At 39.6% G+C, this 21274-nt stretch overlaps 1 long non-coding RNA gene across 1 annotated transcript; it reads right to left on the bottom strand.

Annotated features, from left to right (window-relative positions):
- Positions 1-606: 606 nt before the first annotated feature.
- On the bottom strand, positions 607-10704 carry LOC131221099 (uncharacterized). Its single transcript, XR_009158980.1, has 3 exons — positions 10621-10704; positions 2396-2608; positions 607-1094 (listed from the first exon to the last, which is right to left on the bottom strand). It is a non-coding gene; the product is annotated as an uncharacterized LOC131221099 (long non-coding RNA).
- Between the last annotated feature and the right edge of the window lie 10570 nt (positions 10705-21274).

The following is a 21274-nucleotide window of genomic DNA, read 5'->3' as shown; positions in this document are numbered from 1 at the left end:
ATCAGCCTGATTTACAAGAAGGGCAATCCTTTACAATAAATCTCACCGTTTTAAAGGTAGGGATTTCCTTGAAAGGTGGTAAGCTAGGGTTTAACTACAGCAAATCAACAAACATGCCCTTACCTGTAGATGATCGGTTCCTTGATTAATTTTTCTGATATAAACCTGAACTTTGCATCATTCATTTTCCGTTTTCTAATTTACTTTCACAAGAGATGGCCCACAGTCGCATCTGAGCCATCCATCAGCTGCTTCCCACCCCCACCATGTAATGACACATCCCAAGAATCAGGCTGGTCTAGTTACTAGATGCACCAAGCACAATTTTGTCTGCAGAAAGCTCACAATTTTTAAAAAATCCAATAATCTTGGGTAGCCTAACCGGATGAGTTGGGTGCAGCTAAGACCCACCTAATGGCATCTTCACTGGGGGCCATATATGGAAGGTTTGCAACCTGTAGACATGCATGTGGGCTTTGCAAAGTCCTGTATGCTGCTGCCAAGCTTTCTTTTTGTGTTCAACTAGTTTCTTTATTTTTGATACTACAAATTGCTATAATTTCTAGCCTCTAAATTCAGCTTTTATATATGTCAGTATAATATATGCCAGTATATAGAGATGAGAGCAGCAGCTGATTCAATGGACCGGGGAACTCGATTATGTGAGCAGCTGGCGGTATATACAATATTCAAAACTCATACATTTTCTTTCCAATACCTTTTTTCTGATGGATGATCAAAATTCCCTTCTGCCCGCATGGAGCGACCAGTCACTGCAATTTAGCCAGCTTCTCAGAAACATAATAAACATATACGAAAAACAAAGAATTAGCAGGGGATGACACGATCACTGTCAAAATCTTTGAGCCGACGAACTCCCTCTTCCAATATACACTTTGTACACTGGTGGCAGCGACGAGTTTTCAGCCGTTGAGCTTTGCTAAGAATTGGCTGAGGTTGTATCCCTCTGTGTACTGGGATTGGTCCCAAAGCTCCTCCAGCCCATTGAGGATGGCTTTCAGGCCCTTCCCTCCGCCCATGGACTTTGGATCTTCATCGAGGCTTCCATTGGCACTCTTGGAATGGGAAGCACCCTGTGTGATATTCCAAAAATAGTACCTTTTCAGCGTCTAGTAAGAGCTTAACCCATCACTGCCTGATCTTAACGATCAGGACTAAATGATGAGATGTGCCCAACCTATTCCAATTGCTAACAAGTGGAGTATCTCTAATATATATAATGACGAGTAGCTGGGAGCAAGATTTTTCATGCAATTAGTTGTTAGGATAGCTAAAACCATGGAATATTGATATGGGACAAGTTTCACAGAAATGGCATTTAAGCAATTAGATCAAGTTGTATGGCTGCTGGACACTCTTCAACTTTCTAAAATGAGGAAACTTTATACTTTGGCAAGTATTATGGTCAATATGCAGACACAGAAATTGTTCACCTCCCACATAAACTGAACTGTGCAAAATTTGGGCCCTGATTTAGATGGCTCTTAAACTGGGAATTACATTGATTTGTTCTTTTTCCTCTCATAAATTGATTTGTTTGATTGGTGTCTATTTAACAGTGGTCAAAATCTAACACACTGGTCTAAAAATTTAAAAAACAAATACTTATTAATCACAGATTTGGATCATTATCATGGATGATGACTTATCTAGAGGGTATCGCATGACTTGGACAGTTTCTTTTGACACCTCACACACCCCATACACGCCCGCATGCTCACACCACAATGGGCGCTCGAACCCATGAACTCATGTTGAAATTCTTGCGAGTCTACCACTGGGCCATAGGATGTAAGCCATGATTATTTCAAAGTGCATGACTATCAACCATCATGTTTTGCCGGTATATCTCCACATGAATTGCATGTGCCACATGCACTAGTGATGGTACAGGGTAGGGTGACTAGAGTACTGATGATTCTTGGGCAATAACCCAATTATTTTTGCAGCTCTCTGGAAGTTGGGTATGCTTGTAATGCAGTCGATAGTTTTGAGAGAGAGAGAGAGAGAGAGAGAGAGAGAGAGAGAGAGAGAGAGAGAGAGAGAGAGAGAGAGAGAGAGAGAGAGAGAGAGAGAGCCCACATTCAATGGTTTTTTGTACAAGTGGAAGGCGCCGTGGGTGGAGGTAGTAGTAAAAGAATGGATGACCTATTGTCTCAACTGAAGTTATGGCCCTTGATAGAGTGGAAGGGCAGAAAAGGATTCATTTAGCCGACCCCAATTAGTTGGGATAAGGCTTAGATGATGATGATGATTCAATATTTTTTTCATGGATGCTTCTCACTTCTAAGCATAAAGGAACATTTCGTTTTCCCTTACTCTAGAAGTGCATAGATAGCAGTACAAGAAAGAAAGCCCATTTGTAGGTAGTTACCTTTTTGCTGGCCTGCACGGGAGTGAATAAGTCGAGCAACTGGCCCGTATTCATCATTTTCATACTGGCATTCTCTGCATTGATGACAGCATTGGCAACTGACACTTTGAATCTTTGGAGGCTCATAACTTTCTCTTCCAAGGCTCCCTACATGATGAGACGATGGACATTTACGACTTTTCACTGGCCCAGCCTATGGGCTCTGTCCATTGCCTGCACATGTCATAGTCACAACAATCAGCATCTGATAAATTGATAGGCATCATGGGAACTGTCTCAAAACTTAAAACCACAAGCAGAACATCAGATAGTAAATTGATAACTGATTTTCAATCAGCAATCTAAGCTGCACAGTAATAAGCAGTCGAGAAGCAATCAAACTGTAAAAGGTCATTTACAATTGGCCTTAAATTTGAGTTTTGATGCTCCACAAATTCAAGGAAGACCATTATTCCTGAGAAGGGGTGTACAGTGAGTGGGCAATGGGTGGAATGCTGTGAAAATGGAAAAGAAAGAAAGAAGAAAAGAATGCAGTGTCGTTGAGATGGTGTGCCACATGAACATGCATTGAGGGTTTAGACAACAAAGTATGCAAGAAAACAGATTGCTAGATCACATGGTAGAGTGAAGGTGGAAGAAGAAAGGAGCGATATGTGGAAGAGAAGTATGTGCAGAGTCTAACTGCTTCTCTCCCCGTAAGCATCTACTCAATAAAACCCAAATAACAAAATAACAGTGTCCAATAGGAGCACCTAAAAACATACACCACACAAATAATAAACCCATACTGTACACTGCACCAACAATAGTAACCCCATACTCCATCCAAATGGTGACATTTATACACACAAGCATGATTTTGTACATCGGTCCTCAATCTGGAGCATAGATATTATGTATTCCAAACTTGTTCGCAATCTCCTTAAGGCGTATTGAACAACTTTGTTTGGGAGAATACAGCTAATTAATCAATGGATTAAATGAACAGATTGCATAACTTTGATGAGATGTTCTCTCGCACTAAGTGACAGCCAACTTCAATGTGCTTGTCTCTCTCAAGAAAGACTAGGTGTGAGGAAATATGGATGGTAGCTCTGGTACCTAGTTAGATTACATGGTAGAGTGACAGGTGGAAGGAGACGGGAGAAAAGAGAAAGGTGTGGAAGAGAAAGGATGGAAAGACACTAATTCCCTCTCCTTGAGCATCTCATACATAAAACACTAATAATAAAATAACATGGTTTTGCATAGGAGCACCTAAAACTGTACACAACAGCAACAATAATGCTCACCCAATCTCCTACAAAGAAATGAAACAGCACAGTGAAAGAACACATTGCAAAGAGAAAGGGTGCCAGATGAACGGGGTCACAGGACAGTACTGATTGAAGGACAACTGTACCTACAAAGGTCCTGAGATGGAGAGATTGCGTTAGAACTACTGCAAGAATCCACACTTGTTCCCAAGTAAAGAAGTTGAAGCATTTTACGCTATAAATTGTAGCATTGAATTGTGAACTATATTGTGCATGAGTCAGTATAAAATAACAATAAGAATAATACATTAAGCATTTCTTAGTAGATTTGACCATGAGTGTAATGACTTCAGCAAATGATAACCACTCCAGCTAATGTATAATGGGGTTTAATATCCTACCAGCTTGCCGGAATCCAACTACCTACTAATTAGGAGTTGAAGGCTGCTATTGATGGCCCTGACTATCGACAACAGCATCGTTTACAATTTTAATTAATTTATTTATTAATCCCAAATTCTGATTCATTAGGCAGCAACCATGCCAGATCCCCACATTGAAGGTATCGGTATTCATAAACCCTTATCTCAAGGAAAACAGATACACAATCCGACGACGAGGGCGGTCTATGCCATTGTATTTCTGGATGCTGAAAACTATTACGAAATCTAGTCCCATGACTCAGATCTAAGTCCAAAATCTATGGAAAAGAACACAGATATGGCACGAAGGGTTCTAGAACAGATCCAATAATCTGAACTGATCCTCCATGGCCGATGCACAGTTGTCTCTAATACCAACTGTAAACTAAATGCGGAATTGCAAGTACCGTACTATGCATCGGATATTGAGATATGAAAAACTTAGAAGGCATACCTTGTTGAGACGCCATTGCTGTAGGTCGGATGCAACAGTCTTCCTCTCCTTATACCCCTAGAGAAGCTCTGATGGGATTCTTGCTTCAGTCGATGCGTCAGATTGGGGACCCAGCCGTGTTCTTATAGTTATAGAGGGCAGAGGAGTTTGAAACCCATCGAAACTCTTCTCCCTATGGCTCCACATGAATTTGGTAATCCCAGTCTCACTTGAATACTGTTTGTGCATTACAGTTCTAGCATCACACCCCTTACACGAATTTTAGATGCATCACAACTTAGTGGGGTCCACTGGTGCACCCGATCACATTATCCAACCCTTAAGACAATCTAGACCGTTGATCAATAAGGCCCACCTTATAGAATTCTTACACTCCATTCTCTCTTTTTTTCTTTGTAAGGTAACACTACCAGTAGGGTATGCCAAATCGGTTAAGTATCGGCCGTATCGGCCGATACGTAACGGTAAAGGTGCGAACCGTTACCCGTTTCGGGGCCGTATCGGCCGATACGATTTTTTGTACCCGTATCGGCCGATACGGGCCCGATACGGGCGTAACGGCCGTTACTGCCCGTAACGGTCAGCCGTAACGGTCAAAAAACGGTCTCTTTTTTTTTTGCATTTTAAGCTCCGTTTTTGCTGTTTTTTTGAAACTTCTTGCTTCCAAACTGTTTCTCACTCCTTCTACTACTAATTTCGACCAACCTTGGCTGGATATTTGAGGAAAAAACACATTATATTGCGGATTTTGTTGAATCAAAGCTTGGTGGGCCATTTTTCATAAATTTGTCAAAAATAGGTATTTATACTTTTTTTAATATGTTTTGCTATTTTAATCATCTCATATGATGTGTTAATCATAGTAGAACATGTTAATATGCATTTTACAGATTTGGGGTGCCATTTAATATTTTTTTAATATTTTTTTCTATTTACGCATGAATTTTGACCCTTTTTTTTTAAATTCGAAAAATCAATTTTTAATGGTTGTTTTGTTGTTTTAATCATGCCATATGATGTGTTAATCATATTAGAACATGTTAATGTGCATTTTACAGATTTGGGGTGCCATTTTATATTTTTTAAATATTTTTTTCTATTTACGCATGAATTTTGCCCCTTTTTTTTAAAATTCAAAAAATCAATTTTTAATGATTGTTTTGCTGTTTTAATCATGCCATATGATGTGTTAATCATAGTAGAACATGTTAATGTGTATTTTACAGATTTGGGGTACCATTTTATATTTTTAAATATTTTTTCTATTTACGCATGAATTTTGCCCCTTTTTTTCAAAAAATCAATTTTTAATGATTGTTTTGCTGTTTTAATCATGCCATATGATGTGTTAATCATAGTAGAACATGTTAATGTGTATTTTACAGATTTGGGGTGCCATTTTATATTTTTTAAATATTTTTTTCTATTTACGCATGAATTTTGGCCATTTTTTTTAAAATTCGAAAAATCAATTTTAATGGTTGTATTGCTGTTTTAATCATGCCATATGATGTGTTAATCATAGTAGAATATGTTAATGTGCATTTTATAGATTTGGGGTGCCATTTTATAATTTTTTAATATTTTTTTCTATTTACGCATTAATTATGACCCTTTTTTAAAAAATTCGAAAAATAATTTTTTAACGATTGTTTTACTGTTTTAATCATGCCATGTGATGTGTTAATCATAGTAGAACATGTTAATGTGTATTTTACAGATTTGGGGTGTCATTTTATAATTTTTTTCTATTTTCGAATTAGTGACTTTATGTTTTTATTTGCTTATATTGGACAGGTTTTGCCTAGGAGCTTCTTAGGGTTTAGTTAGAATATAAAATCGTCTTTATTAACATAGGTCATATACTCATACTCATATCTAATTATCTAGTGTCTACCTAAACCTAAAGAAATGTCTGGGTCTGGCCAACAACAAGTGATGATATTGGATGGCAACATTGTGAGAGGGTTGGTGGTACTAGGCACCAAATGAAGTGCAAGTATTGTGATAGACTAGTGACTGGTGGAATTACCCGTCTCAAACAACATTTGGCACATCGAAAGGGTCAAGTTGCGCCATCTAGTAGAGTACCGAAAGAGATAATGCTTTTAATGCACGCTAGTCTAGATGAGTCGAAGGGTAAACGTGCTGCTGTACAAAAGAAGAAAGATGATATTTTGGATGCAGCTCGACAAGAAGTGTTTGATCCTGAATATATGGGCATTCGTGATGAAGATATTATTGATTCTGACGAAGATTCAGATCGAGAATTTACTATAGCTAGAAGAGAGAGCTTGCGTCTAGCTCGTGAAGAGGAAGAACGTCGGCGCATGTTTGGCACGCATGGGTTAATGCGTGATACAGGGGGGCAGTGGGGGTGGGAGTGCAACTGCTTCTGCAGGGGGGTAGGTTTGGTGGGTTACGACGTATGTTTGGGAGCCGACGACAGACATCTTCACGTGATGCCCCTATACGTTTGGATGAAGAAGTAAATGAGCCTAGGAGACCCTCTATTGATCCAATCCTATTTAGGAAAGAATCAACTAAACAAAAGAAGATAAAACAAATGTGGAGTAGAACTTCCGTTGAGAAATTAGGTAGAGCAGCAGCAAAGTTATTTATACATGCCAACATACCTCCTAACGCAGCCAATTCTCCATATTGGCAGGTGGTAATTGATGCAGCAGCAGAAGCAGGTGAAGGAATAAAAGCTCCCACGGCTAAGGAGATTAGGGGGAAATGGACAGATGCAGAGTATGCGGATGTGAAAGCATACGTGGCTACCTTTAAACCTGTATGGCAAGCCAGAGGATGCACGATCATGTGTGATGGTTGGACTGGCCCAACCAGACGTAGCATGATCAACTTCATGGTTTACTGCCACTTAGGAACTATATACCACAAGTCAATTGATGCCTCAGAGGCAACAAAAAATTCTACTTATATTAATGGACTAATGGATAAAGTTGTGGACGAGATTGGAGAGGAGAATATAGTGCAGATTGTGACAGATAATGAAGCAACATATAAGCTTGTAGGACATATGTTGATGGATAAGAGAAAACATCTTTTTTGGTCACCATGTGCTACCCATTGTATTGATCTTATATTGAAAGATATTGGGAAGAAGAAGAATGTTAAGGAAATGGTCGAAAGGGCAAGGGAAGTGACGACGTTTATTTACAACCATAATCAAGTAGTTGCAATAATGAGAAAGTTCACGAAAGGACGAGAGTTGTTGAGGCCTGCGGCGACTAGATTCGCAACAAACTTTATAGCATTAGAGAGTTTATTCCAGCATAGGGAAGAGTTGAGTGAGATGTTTGCTTCCCGAGAATGGCTCAACACAAAACATGGGAAGAAGACATAAGGGACACCGGTCGAAGTTGCGAACACCATACGGGACAACAAATATTGGAAGAAGGTCAAGGCGATCCTAAAGATGATGGACCCACTAATGAGGGTACTCCGTCTTGTTGAATCCGATGAAGCACCTACCATGGGCTTCCTATATGATGTCATGGATAAGGCAAAGTTTGCAATTCAACGTGATTGTAGAAGTTGGGAGACTTATTGGAAGATGATCGACAAGAGATGGACAAAACAACTCCATCACGATCTTCATGCAGCAGGTTACTACCTAAATCCTAGGTATAGATATGCCCAATCATTTGTTGCGGATGATGAAGTTCGTGTCGGGCTAAAAAATGTGATAAAGAGATTAGAGCCTGACTTAGATCTGCAAATAAAGGCATTAAATGAATTAGATACATTTGGAAATCGCCTTGGTAGCTTTGGAGATGCTCTTGCACAACATGCAGTATCTAGATTGCAACCGGCCGAATGGTGGATTAATTTCGGAGAGAGTACGAAGGCTCTCCAAAAAATTGCAGTAAAAGTTTTGAGCCAGACAACATCTTCCTCTAGCTGCGAAAGGAATTGGAGTTGTTTTGCGCTCATTCATTCAAAGAATAGGAATAGATTGCAGACTAGAACATTAGATAGACTTGTCTTCATGCACTACAATATAAAACTAAGAATGCAACGACATCATAGGAGCATTACAGCTGCTGATGATGGAGACTACTGTCCAATAAACTTGGACAATATTTATGATGAGGATGACCCACTTCTACCTTGGTTGGAAACAAGGGAAAAGCAAATTGAAGAGGATAATGAAGAATTGGAAATTGATGACACAGAAATACGCAGAGTGCAACAAGAGAGTCGTGCAGATGTGTTGGACCCAGTAAGAGGGGCAGCGTTTATGCCACGTACGGATACGGCTCAAGAACAACAAAAGAGTACGAGCAGTGGTAGCGTGACCGTGTCGGATGATGACGATGACCCCCTGCCCCTGATGCTGGCACTTCTTGTGTTGCTCAGTGCCCTATACAGCCGTCTACAGATCATGATGTCGATGAACATCGACGAGGTGGTACACGAGGTCGGACTTATGAGTGTACCGAGTCACGATACAGCCAGCAGGAGGTGGGTACATCTAGTAGTGCACCGGGTCCGGGAGGTTCGGAACATCAGTAGGCTCATGGTCTTGGTTATTATGATGGATATTCTTATGGTGAATTGAATTATGATGGTTATACTGAGCCTGTTCCATCACATTCATGTTGGAGTAGCCCTCCCAATCAATATCCATATGATTATAAATATCCAGATCCAAATCCAAGTTACTCATCACAGCAGACGCACTCTCAATCTCAAGATTCTCAACAGCCTGAGTATGGGCACCAGTATGGCTATTCGACGGGCACTGGTGGATATCCTTACTCTGGGTCAGAGTCGTTGCCTAGTCAGGATCAGTCATCCTCTAGTTACGTTGATCTAGTATTTCCTTCTGGCACTGGATATTATGGATATGTAGCACCTATTCCACAGCAGCCTCAGCCTGATGGTGACGATGACGATGATGTGAAGGTCGAGCAACCACAAAAAAACAGATTTTCATTTTGGTGGTGACTTGTGATTGTGAGTATATATTTGTGTTAAGGTAAGTATTTGCAGCAGACAACTCACAACAGTATTATTGCAAGAAGCCATGCACACACTTGACACTGCCGAACTTGTATTTAAAATAGCTCCCTTGACAACCAATCAAGTAATCCTTAATCAAGTTGCAGGGGAGTATATCAGACACTACTAATTATTTTTTTTAATATTCTTGACTTGAGGATGACAGGTCATAGACAGGAATCACACTATCACAGTCACGTGCACCACACTGCACAGGACCACAGGTATGTTCGAGAAATTCCTCAAAAATAATTGCAAACACCTAATGTAAGATATTTTCATTTTACATTCATCCTAATATATCTATCATTGATAGTAGATAGTTAGAAAATTAAATATATGAATTTTGTAGTCAAATTCAGGTTATCTGGTTCATAAATTCATCAGACAGTCCGATACAACTTCTCACCAAAGAGTAGACCGTTACACCACTATAAACATGTTCCAATTTATAAATGAATGCATATTTGGAATGCTTAGAATATTCTGGATTTAATCCATATTTTTTCATATTTTTTTGGCAAAAAAAAAATTTTGCGCCGTTACGCCCCCGTATCACCGTTATGCCCCCGTATCCATATCGGTTTTGGAGGACACCGTTACGCCAACCGATACCGATATGGGATACTTTGACTACCAGGGATTGAACCCTGGATCACTCACACACTACATTGCCTCCATCAGCTCATCTAACAAGTGGGAGACAAATGAAAACCACTCCATCCCAATATCAAAAACTAGACTTCAATAAAAAAATAGATCAGATGGTGCATACAACAGGGATAAATTTAGACAACTTTTCCTCTGCATGAACAAGAACGCACACTTGAATGGTAAAGTTGAAATAACTGACGACCACGGAATTCATGACACTAAATTCATAACGCATAGAAATTTAAATAGACCCACCTTGTACACTCCTAGATGAGGCGGATTTTTAAAAAATGGGAATATTCCAGTTCATATGCCATTGATTCCATATGTTTAAACAATCTGCAAATACTTTCAACAAGAAGAAATTCACCCATACTCCATTACAAACACAAGAAATATTCTAAATACCTGGTGATCTTTTATTGGGTTCCAATCATGCTCCATGAAAACGAGTGTATCAGTTGATGTCAGATTCAAACCAAGTCCACCGACTGTATATTGCATATGTGCAAGCATTCCATTGAGACAATTGAACTGCATTTAAATAATCAAATCCTACTATGTGTCGTGAGGAGTACATCAATAGTAGGGTCTGAATTGAAAGATTTCACAATTTCAAAATGTTTTTCTGATTCGATGAAGCCATCCAGCTTCAAGTATGTGACAATGCATTGATGCAAGAGTATGCAATTAGATAAAGGTGGAGAAACTTCTAAGCACTGATTAATACCTATGGTAGATTCATCAATTTGGACAGTTTATTTGCAGTTGAAGTTATGAAACATGCAATTAGTTCTTATGTACCAACAATTGCACTTTGCCAGAGAACTAAATAATTCTCTTTCTCCATCATTTCCAACCCACCATCTGAGTCTCTCTTATCTTTCAAAAATAAATAAACAAAACCATTATAAACTTGTTGCTTCTTTCTTCCTTTCTTCTTCTTCTTCGAAGACAAAAATATGGGAACAGATAAAGGGGGTTCGATTGTAGGAAGATGCATAAGAATGCAGAACGGCTCACTTTTTTGTTTTACTAGGGCAAATCCCATTCACTCAGTGGGTTCAACTCTTTGGTGACTCTGATGAATCAGCCCTGAGTCAGATAATCCAGGTAAAACTCCACCCAAGCACCCAATTGGTGACCAGGCCAAGTTGACTTGTCCGAGTCCTGGGTTGACCTGCCAGGGTTGGCAAACCATGATTGCAACAGCTTGGTGACCAAATAGCATGAATATTTATGCTAACAAAATTCTGCTGAGAACATCCATAACTCCACCAGAAGGATGTTTTAACAAATGGTTAGTGAAACCATTAATAGGTAAATCCGAGAAATCTAACAGGGATGAGTGGTATAGCAATTTGAAGATCTACAGCTGTCTTTCTGTCCCAAGAAACCCTGGCATTAGAAAGTCAAAGAGGGACCACAGCTCCAACACATTATTCAGCAACATACATACAAGGTAAAGTACATCATTTGTCAGATCAAAACGAGCAAAGATTTTGGCATCACAACATTTAAAAAAACAAATAATGCCACAAACCTGAACTGGTGTCCCGCTCGGTATAAGGCGGTGTTCAGCATTCAAATGTTTTACCGCACCAGTGATTTTAGACTTTGAATTCTTGATGATATATCCCTCACCTAAAATACAGTAATTCCAAATAAGCTGCCCAAGATGATCAATATCTTTATGGATAAGATGTTATTATGACATTATACTTTTCAAATTGATCCCGAAGTGAAGTGCGCGCTTGCGCAGAACCAACATACTGGAGAGGAGTCAATACAGAGATGTCAATGTACTTTTCTATTTCATAGGCCCACTGTCCAACTAATGTTGAAGGACAGATTATTAATGATAGAGGGTCCTTTCTGTTGTTGGAAGCACGCCACTCAGCTATATCAGATGCTTGAAGAGTATTGCCGAGTTCCATGTCATCACATAGAATTCCAGGAAGCTTGAACCATTTCAAGAAAGACAACCAATTTATACCCTCTTGTTGATACCTAGAGGAACCAAACAAAATTTGTAAGCTCAAAGACAAATATTATTACCATCAGTAACTGTTTATGGTTGATATAATGTCGGACGAATATGTAAAGGGCATGCCTATAATCACTCAATTGAGGAAAATGGTTTAATTTATTTCTCACTTTAGCACCATCTTAATATAACTTATATTTCTTTTCTTAGTTTAAATGAGCGGATCTTCGTGTTGAAATTCCTTGGTTTATATCCATCTATGGGCATGTCAGCATTTTGGTACTTTAAGCATGTTTTAGTAAACAAGCTTATTGTCCGCCCAATGTACATAGACTAAAATATGCTACATAGGACTCTTTAACTCTATACATTAAAAAGGATGCTAGAACAGATTGCACGGTAACAAAAAACAATGTCAAATGCAGGCAGGGTTCTAACAATAATATATCAGATACGTATTTGAATAAGCCTCTCTAGATAATGCAATTATCACAAGTACCTTCTCAGTGTCACTTTCAACTCAGCAGAAAGCTTGTAATCATCAATATGAGAGTTGTCTAAGTAGTTGCTCTAGAAACTGTGCATCTTCTGTGTTTCTAGATAAAGTTTCATTCAGTCCTACTGGTGGTGGGAGGCCAGCCCCTTGCTAATGGCAGAAGAGGTACAAGGGCAACAAAACTATATATGTGTCACACTCAGTTTGACTGCATGATCACAATCCCTCATTCACCCAGAAGAGGAACGACTAGCAAGGGAGCGTATTGATGCAATACATCTTGAAGCAGCTAATCTAACAGCAACATGGTGATGGCGCACACATTCAAATATGCATGGAACAAGTGTCAGCAATTTGGACTTCAACGTTTTATCCACCATTGGTGAGATAGAACGTACTACCTGCAAAACAAGCAATATTCAATAGTAAGAAACATAAAAGATACTCAGGAAGCCTACTTATTGCACACATTTAGTTGAAGGTATTAAGCTAATGATGGTGTAATAAGGCTTAGATGATGATGACGGCTAGTGGGTCGAGTTCAAGATGTAGAACTAAAACAGAAAGGGGCATTTATAAGTTTATCAAGCAATGAAACACTATGATACGTTATTTGGGTGCAACTCATGTGGGACCTAGGTGGACCCACCAAAGAACATGCCAGACCATTGGATGATGGGTCCAATGTGGATTGCACATGACCTTAAAATCACCCAATCGGATTATCAAAGCCATTCAATTCAGTGCCTGAAAAGTGGACCTTATTACAACTTTTATCTTGATTTTGTATGGCCTCCGCGGCCTTTGATAATCATGGTGAATTTGGGGCAATGCCCAATCCATAGTGATTTTGGGCCCGGCTAGGCCCTGGGAAGTCTTCCCACATGAATAAGGGGACAAATTCCTAGTCATTGCGTTGAGTTCCTTTCAGGATACAGTAAGAGGCTAGAATGAAAAACGAAAAATGGAAAAAAGGAAAAAAGAAAAACAGATATTTTAGTAAAACATGACATTCCACAAAAAAAAGAATAAAAAAATTGGTTGGGATATGCTTGAGACACACAAATGCAGGAGAATAGGCTTGGAAACCAATGAAGAGTTGAGGTCCATCTTCAGGAGTGACGTGCATCTCATTCTCCAGCTCAGAGTCGCTTGAATCAAGAACTGAAAGATCAACTACTATTGTAATTTCGTCACCTTTGAAGGAGATAATGCTTGAATTAGAGACATGTACCATCTTCTGAGCTAACCAAAGATTGGAGTTCTTGATTTGTTTGTGTTCATCATTGAACTGAAACCAAAAGAAAATGAATGAATCCTTGGGAAGGAATTCCCAACAGACTGTCATTGTTTCAATCTTCTGCCATCTTCCTCTTCAAGCAAAGTATTCAATAACAGTAATGGTGGCTGTAATGGCCTGCCTTATGGTCGTTACGATGCGGGCCGCAATCTCTATTACAGCCCTGTAATGGTCAAAAGCTTTTTAAAGGAAGAAAATTTATTGGCCTCAAATTGGACCTTACAGGCCCATATTGGCTCATTACAGCCCCATAACAGTGGGTAACTGTCCCATTATGGGCCTTTCCTTTGTCAGAATGGTCTTACCGCCCTGTATCACGTTACAGGTCCCACCTTTACCGTTACGTAACGGCTGTTATGGCCATTTTAGGTACTGTTTTTGCATACCATGCCTTCTAAGTGTATGGAGTTAGAAATGTGACATCAACCCACATGCCCAGACCTATCAGTTTTATATTAATAAGGACAGGACTCTGTTTTGGCAGTTCAGAACTGCGTAGAAATTGAGACACTCTCACTACCTGCCATCTATTTTAGTTCATGGTATATATGGGTTTTCAGTTGAAACGCTAACATAAAAACAATTTTGGGCAGTTGCAATTGGGACTTCATAGAGCCATTTTTAAAAAGCTGTGGCTTCCTCATATATATCATCAAGATCTTTGTTTCTGTGCATCTATATACTCCGGCTAAAACTAGTGTCGAAGAGGTTTCCCATCAGTCTTCTTTTCTCATGTTTCCAAGAAATATCCTTGTAATAATATTGTGATTTTATGTTGCTTTGAAGGTAATGTATAATTACTCAATTTCGAAACCAAGATTCACTTGCATAAGTGTCGTTTCTGTCGGTTAGCTGGGATCAAACCCAAACCTTAAGGCTCATATATATATATATATATATATATATATATATATATATATATATATATATTAAATTTTGTTATTTTCTAATTACATAGAATCCATTGCTTTGAATTGTCTTCTTCATTGTTCTTTAGATCGAAAAATGTTGTGTTATTTTAATCCTAACTTGTTAAATGGATTTGGTTGAAGTTTCTCCAATCATATTCAAAATAAAGTCCTCATTAGTAGGAAGAATTGTTTGAAGCAGAATTACAGACACACCATCTTTGATTTCCTGACTGAGGATCTAATATATTAACTGAAGAGATAGGACATGATCCACACACATATAAGAGTGTGACATGTGAATACCCCACCTTCAAAGGACATTAGCAAAATCCCAAAGATTTATTCCAGATAGTCCATTCTTTTATGCCACTATAGGTGCACAATGCTGTGAAATCATAAGTAATTAGGCAGCCATCTGATTAGTATAATTTAAAAAAGTAAAAAAAATCTATGCGCAAGATTAGGTCCATCTGTCATCTTGAAACGCCTACTAGAAGGCCCCACCATAGATTGCCTATGATTAGAGGTGCAACTTGGGTGGGTTGGGTTGGGTTGGGTTGGGTCGGGCTGGTTTGTGGGTCAACCTGCAACCCCACCTGACCCAAATTCCTCTACTCATCCCTAAGCCGCATGTCCTTGTGATAAATCCTCTCCGGACCTAACCTGACCTGAATTTGCTCAACCCAAACCTAACCCAATTCAAATTAGTGGCACCATTCACATGATGGAAATGGAAATTGGAAAAAATAATAAAATCAATACTGTAATGAAATCACGTCTTTTGTTGAAACGACAATGAGGTGAAAATGTTTCTGGGCAGGTATGAACTATTTCCACAGACCTTCTTTTAAATGGAAAAACATGGTGCTTCTGCAGAAATGCTTGTCTGCTCTTTAATTTCAAGATGTTGGAAAGGGATACATGTAGTTGGGACAAGGCTTAGATGATGATGATGATTATAATACATGCAGTCTACCATCCACCCATCACAAAAACGGTTCTGCTCTCACTTGCCTGCTCCATCTTTTTTATTTTTTCATTTACAGCTAAAATTTGTGATTTCGTTGATGAAAGAAAAAATCTTACAAGAAAAACTCAAAATATGTAACAAAAATAAATTGTCTTGTGATCAATAATAAGACTAAACAGATCACAGAAAAGCCTGAAAAATCATCCGCTAAGATCCACTACTCCCCTCCCTCTGTCCACAACCATATTATAGTTGAGCACCTTGTTGCATTTGGGGCACGCCCTTGATCACAAACTCGGTAAACGGAGAGCGGATCATGATCAACGATTTGGATTTTTTTTTCTTCCCACGCACCTTCTCTGACAAGACATTCTAAGCGTTCATGACAAACTTCAAAATGAAAGTTTCCTAATTACAACATCCATGTTCGAGCACACGTGCACGTATGAAATACGTGTGTTGGACCTTACCTTTCCTAAGGTTGGAATGCCTGCCTTCATGATCTCTTTTGGTTGGGCCACAAAGGAAATTGACTTTTAAAGCTTTTTCTTATCCATTCATTTGTTTCACTATGTTGTGCCCCACTTGATGTGTGAAATAGCCTAATTTTTATACCATCATCTGATGGACAGTTTGGATCTCACATTGGACCGTCCATTACGTATAAGAAGCTGATCAACAATAATAAATGACTGCTTGTATCTAATAACAAAATTGGCCAACAATACATGGTCTAAATTATATAATCCATATCCAAAGAGATGCCCAAAATCAAAGCATTAAATCCGTCTCTAAAGAAAAGTCCAAAATGAAAGCATTAGGAACTTTGAATTCCTGTAATTTATAGGGCATCCACCACAGTACATACGATTAGGAACTTTGAAATTGGTGATTGTGTTGATGAAATAAGAATGTCATATACAATTACATAGCGTTTTGATCACCAAATTACCATAAACAAATCTAACAAAAAACCGATGAAGCATATATCACTAGCGGCGACGCCTGATAAAGACGAAAATACGTCCACAATCTACATATGTGATTGATGATCACTTAACCGTATCATAGCTACATGCCTTGTTGCACTTGGGGCATGCTTTCATGCACCAACTCGAAAAACCGAAAGCTGACGATGATGACCGACAGGCAGAATCCATCCTCATAGGTTCCATTTCTGATAACATCTTCCACGCCTTTGAAATGAGCTTGAGCGCCCCATCCACCGCTGCGGACTTGTACTTGTCCGGATGGACCATAAGAGATTTTCACTTATACTGCTTCTTGATCGTCTCCAATTGGGCTGAAGAATCTAGACCGAGAACCGCATGTCAATCAATCTGACCGTTGATTTTCTTCGTGACTGCAGCCACATGAACTTCATAAGTGGCTAGGATTTTGTTGATACATCGAGGCATGGAAAGAGAGCTTTAGCAACGTGGGCACACTTGATCACACCATTCAAGTCATTAGACTTGAACTTCTTCTCAGTGGTCTCCTTAGCCCTAAGGGTAGAACATCTCTTCTCGTTGCTGCCATTGTTATTCTCCATTTCCATCGAGAAAACAAGCAATTGATGGAAAGAAAGAGAATGTATTTGGAAAATATGACGAGATGCAATATATGGAAAGAAAGAGTGATGGGAATATGCAAGGAAATACGTTTTTATAAGGGGTGGTTGATGGGAACACACGTGTGAAGCTTCGACAAGAGTATGGGCGGGGTACTACCCCGCACATTTGGAGCTAGGCACGAGTAGAGATGGAGATTGCGTACTGAGTAAGCTACTGAGTACAACCTTATGGGCCCACAATTTTCTATGGTGTGATCCACCTGAGCTTTGGATATGCTTTTAATTTTGGGCTGATGGATGGTGTGGATACGGCAACATACATCACGGTAGGTCCCATAAAGTTTATGCAGTGTACTAACCTACTGAGTTAGTAGGTAATCCGCGTCCCACGAGTAGGGCCTCAGAGGGGCCACCGGATATATGGGTTTTATCCATGCCGTCCATCCATTTTAGGTATAAGACTAAAAATGAGGTAGATCCAAGGAACAAGTGGACTACACCACAAGAAGCAGCGTTGATAATGACACCCACCGTGTAACGTCTAAGAAAAATCCGTACAAGGACTCGAGTACCACCTCAGGCAGAAATTACCCAGGACCAAAACCTTTTAGAAATTAGGTTAATGCTAGCAAGTGCTAAACTAGAGTGCTTATGAAATTAGCACTAATCGCTTTAAATATGATATGTAAGACCAAAAACGTGCAGAATCATTGACGCTACATTACCCTGAAATCTAGAATCCATCCTTAAACCCGGTTGCTCTCGGGAGCACACCGAAACTCCGTATCGGACCTGGACCGCACGTCGAAAGTCCGATTACCCTGAAACTATACGGATATAATCGCATTACTGGACTTGACAACCCCCTCGGAAATCAAGTTTTAATTGTGTCTAGAACTACACAACTTGAGCCCGGAGCGAAGAGTGTGAGAAATGTGAAAATATTTAGAAATAAAATCTGAATTTAAGTAACCTAAGTTGTGTCACTTGCAGGCCAAAGATAAGGATTCAGACTATCAGAATCTGACCCAAATACACCCTCAGATTAGGAGAAATGTCCCACAGATGTCGGTGTACTTGTGACCCTGATCAAGTAACCGTAACCGTTGAAATGAAATTGGTCCGCCACGGCTGATCTGTAAACCCGATTGGAACGAAAACTCAGCCTGACCTAGATCCATGGTCAGGGAGCTTAAGTTCGACCGCACGTGGAAAAGGGGCCACCAGAAGTGCTCCGTTGGACCGGAACGACCCATATTTAGATATAACCTAAGTATACCTTGGCCCTGGGGCCATTCCCATCAAACTTGGGCCTATATAAGGACCTTAAACACTCTCTCTCATATGCTATACGAATTTGCAAACCCTAAGGGAAAGAAGAGAGAAAAGAGAAGAGGAAAGTGAGGAAGAGAGAGAGAGAGAGAGAGAGTGAGAGAAAGAGGTTGGGATCTTTCCCTGACGCTCCACATGCTTAGCCACCACTCTTGTGTCACTATACGGGTGATACCAATCCCGTTCTTAGGTAAGAAAACCTAATCCTAATCTGTTTTAGGGTTTCAGATAGTGTAAGTTATGAAATAGCTAACCTAATTTATGCTATAGGTTGTCAATTTGCCGTAGACAAAGACTTAGCTTTAAAATTGAGTTCGTTACGAGTCTACCGGTGAAAGGTGCGGACTATAAACGTATAGGTTATGGTTTTCAAGGCTTTCAATGTCAGTTAATGGTTTATTACTGATGTGGGTGCAATTTCACATGCCAAATGCGATGTTTGTATCGCGTTTCTGATATATATGAACTATATTGAGTTTAGTGTATTCCATATATATGTAGAAAGTATCGTATACATATGAAATTTGAACGTGTGTTTGCCATGATTAATTGTCATGTGTTTATGCTAGTTGTATGTGTAATAACTCCTTGACGAAAGGATTTGTCCTAATATGTGCTATCACCAACATACATCATGTATGTTGGAATATGTAGTCTAAGTGTTTGTAGAAATGTCTGAATGAACAAGTGTGTAATATATTGTACTTTATATGGGCGTTGAGAAGAGATTCTCAACTACCTTAACGATGTGTATGATTTCCTCCATGTAACTTACATTCTTTGACTGTTTTACTTAGACACTGCTTATGTGTGAATTCATGTTTAAGTTGAAATCCATCAAATGCTCACATGCTTGTATGAATAGAATTGTTGATTCATTACTATTCTGATTTGTCTGTATAATTATCTGTTATAATTGAATGTGTCTAGGACTACGGAATAGTCCAGGCAATTGGTAACAGGCACTGAATAGGTGGCTGAGGTTTTCTCACCACATAGGACGTATTCGATGAACACGAGTCGTACCTTGGTTGTCGGCAGTGGTTAGGCCACACGGAGTACTTATGCACTTCATGTCGGTCAATTCAACGTGCGCTTGTACCAGTCGAGCTCGTTAAGTAACCCGATTGACCCGATGTATGTTCACCATGTATGGACGCTACTGCTTGAATCTAAGGTACCAAACTCACCAGTGAAAACCCTTTTAAACATTGGTACCTCGATCCGTTAAGACTCATGAGCCGGACATGGTAGTATGGGACACTGTGGTCGAGTTGTCGGCCTACGTTGGGGTGACGAGCCTTCCCGTAGTGACCAGTGAGCAACCTAGACTCATGAGCCGAATACGATAGTATGTGACACTGTATTCGAGCTGTCGGCTTACACTGATAAGGTGACGAGCCCTTTGTAATGACCTCAAGCGTACACTAAGACTGCGTGGAGGCGATGGCCCCTTACTAGCAACAAGAGTACACTAGGCCTGCACTGATAAGGTGACGAGCCCTTTGCAGCGACCTAGAACCGTAACATCGTATGAGATTTACTAGGATTGACGACCCTAGAATGGATCATTGTTTGGGAATTGATATAAGGGAGGTACCTTAGCTTCCCAATCTTGCTATATGAAAAGGACTAATAATAACTCGGTAATCACGCTCATTACATTGCATTGCATGTGCCCCAGGTTGAAGAGCACAGAGGGAAGAAAGCATGCCGCGACGGTAAGATGGTGTAACACGAGGGAGTGTAGGCGAGGGCATGCATCATGCTTACATTTCATCTTTGCATGAATCAGAGTACTTAGAGATGTTTGATTGTATTACTTTATCATTACTGCTTGACTGAATTGAGAACATGTTAACCTTTGCTTTATTGTTCCACTGAGTTGATCACTCACTCCCACGTTCTGGGACGGTGTTCTAAACACCCACCAGACTCTGTCTTAGTTGCAAATGATGATGCGACTCAGGACGTGGAGCCCGATTACTATGATGATCAGGATGAGTTCTCATATATGCAGTTCTCCGGTGGTTTCGCTTAGGCCATTCGGATCGACGGGGCTACAGGGTTTATTTTTGTAGTTGAACTATTTTGAACTATTACTTGTATATGATGACTCAGTGATGTATTCATACTCTGGAGACCGATCGTGATCTTTTTAGTTCATACACGTTTATATACATTTACTAGTCTTCCGCTTGCGTTATATGAATTGATCTGGAGTATGAATTACTGTTTTGGTATAATCCCACTCATGAATAATGCACTAACACAGACAACATTTTTCATCATTATTTATGTTGCATAAGTGATGCGTTGGAACTCGTGGATTTAGTTTATGCTCGACCCCCGATTTTCAGGGCGTTACACACCGTGATAGTTAATTGCTATCCAACCTATTCATAAGATCAGGTGGACCTGATTGAAAGGAAACACAAATATCATCTTTATCCAAAACTTCTGTGGCCCTCAAGAAGTTATCAACAGTAAGTG

Source organism: Magnolia sinica, chromosome 12, assembly GCF_029962835.1.
Source record: "Magnolia sinica isolate HGM2019 chromosome 12, MsV1, whole genome shotgun sequence".
Lineage (NCBI taxonomy): Eukaryota > Viridiplantae > Streptophyta > Magnoliopsida > Magnoliales > Magnoliaceae > Magnolia > Magnolia sinica.
The sequence above is the reverse complement of the archived record's forward strand: the minus strand, read 5'-3'. Positions and strand labels throughout refer to the sequence as shown.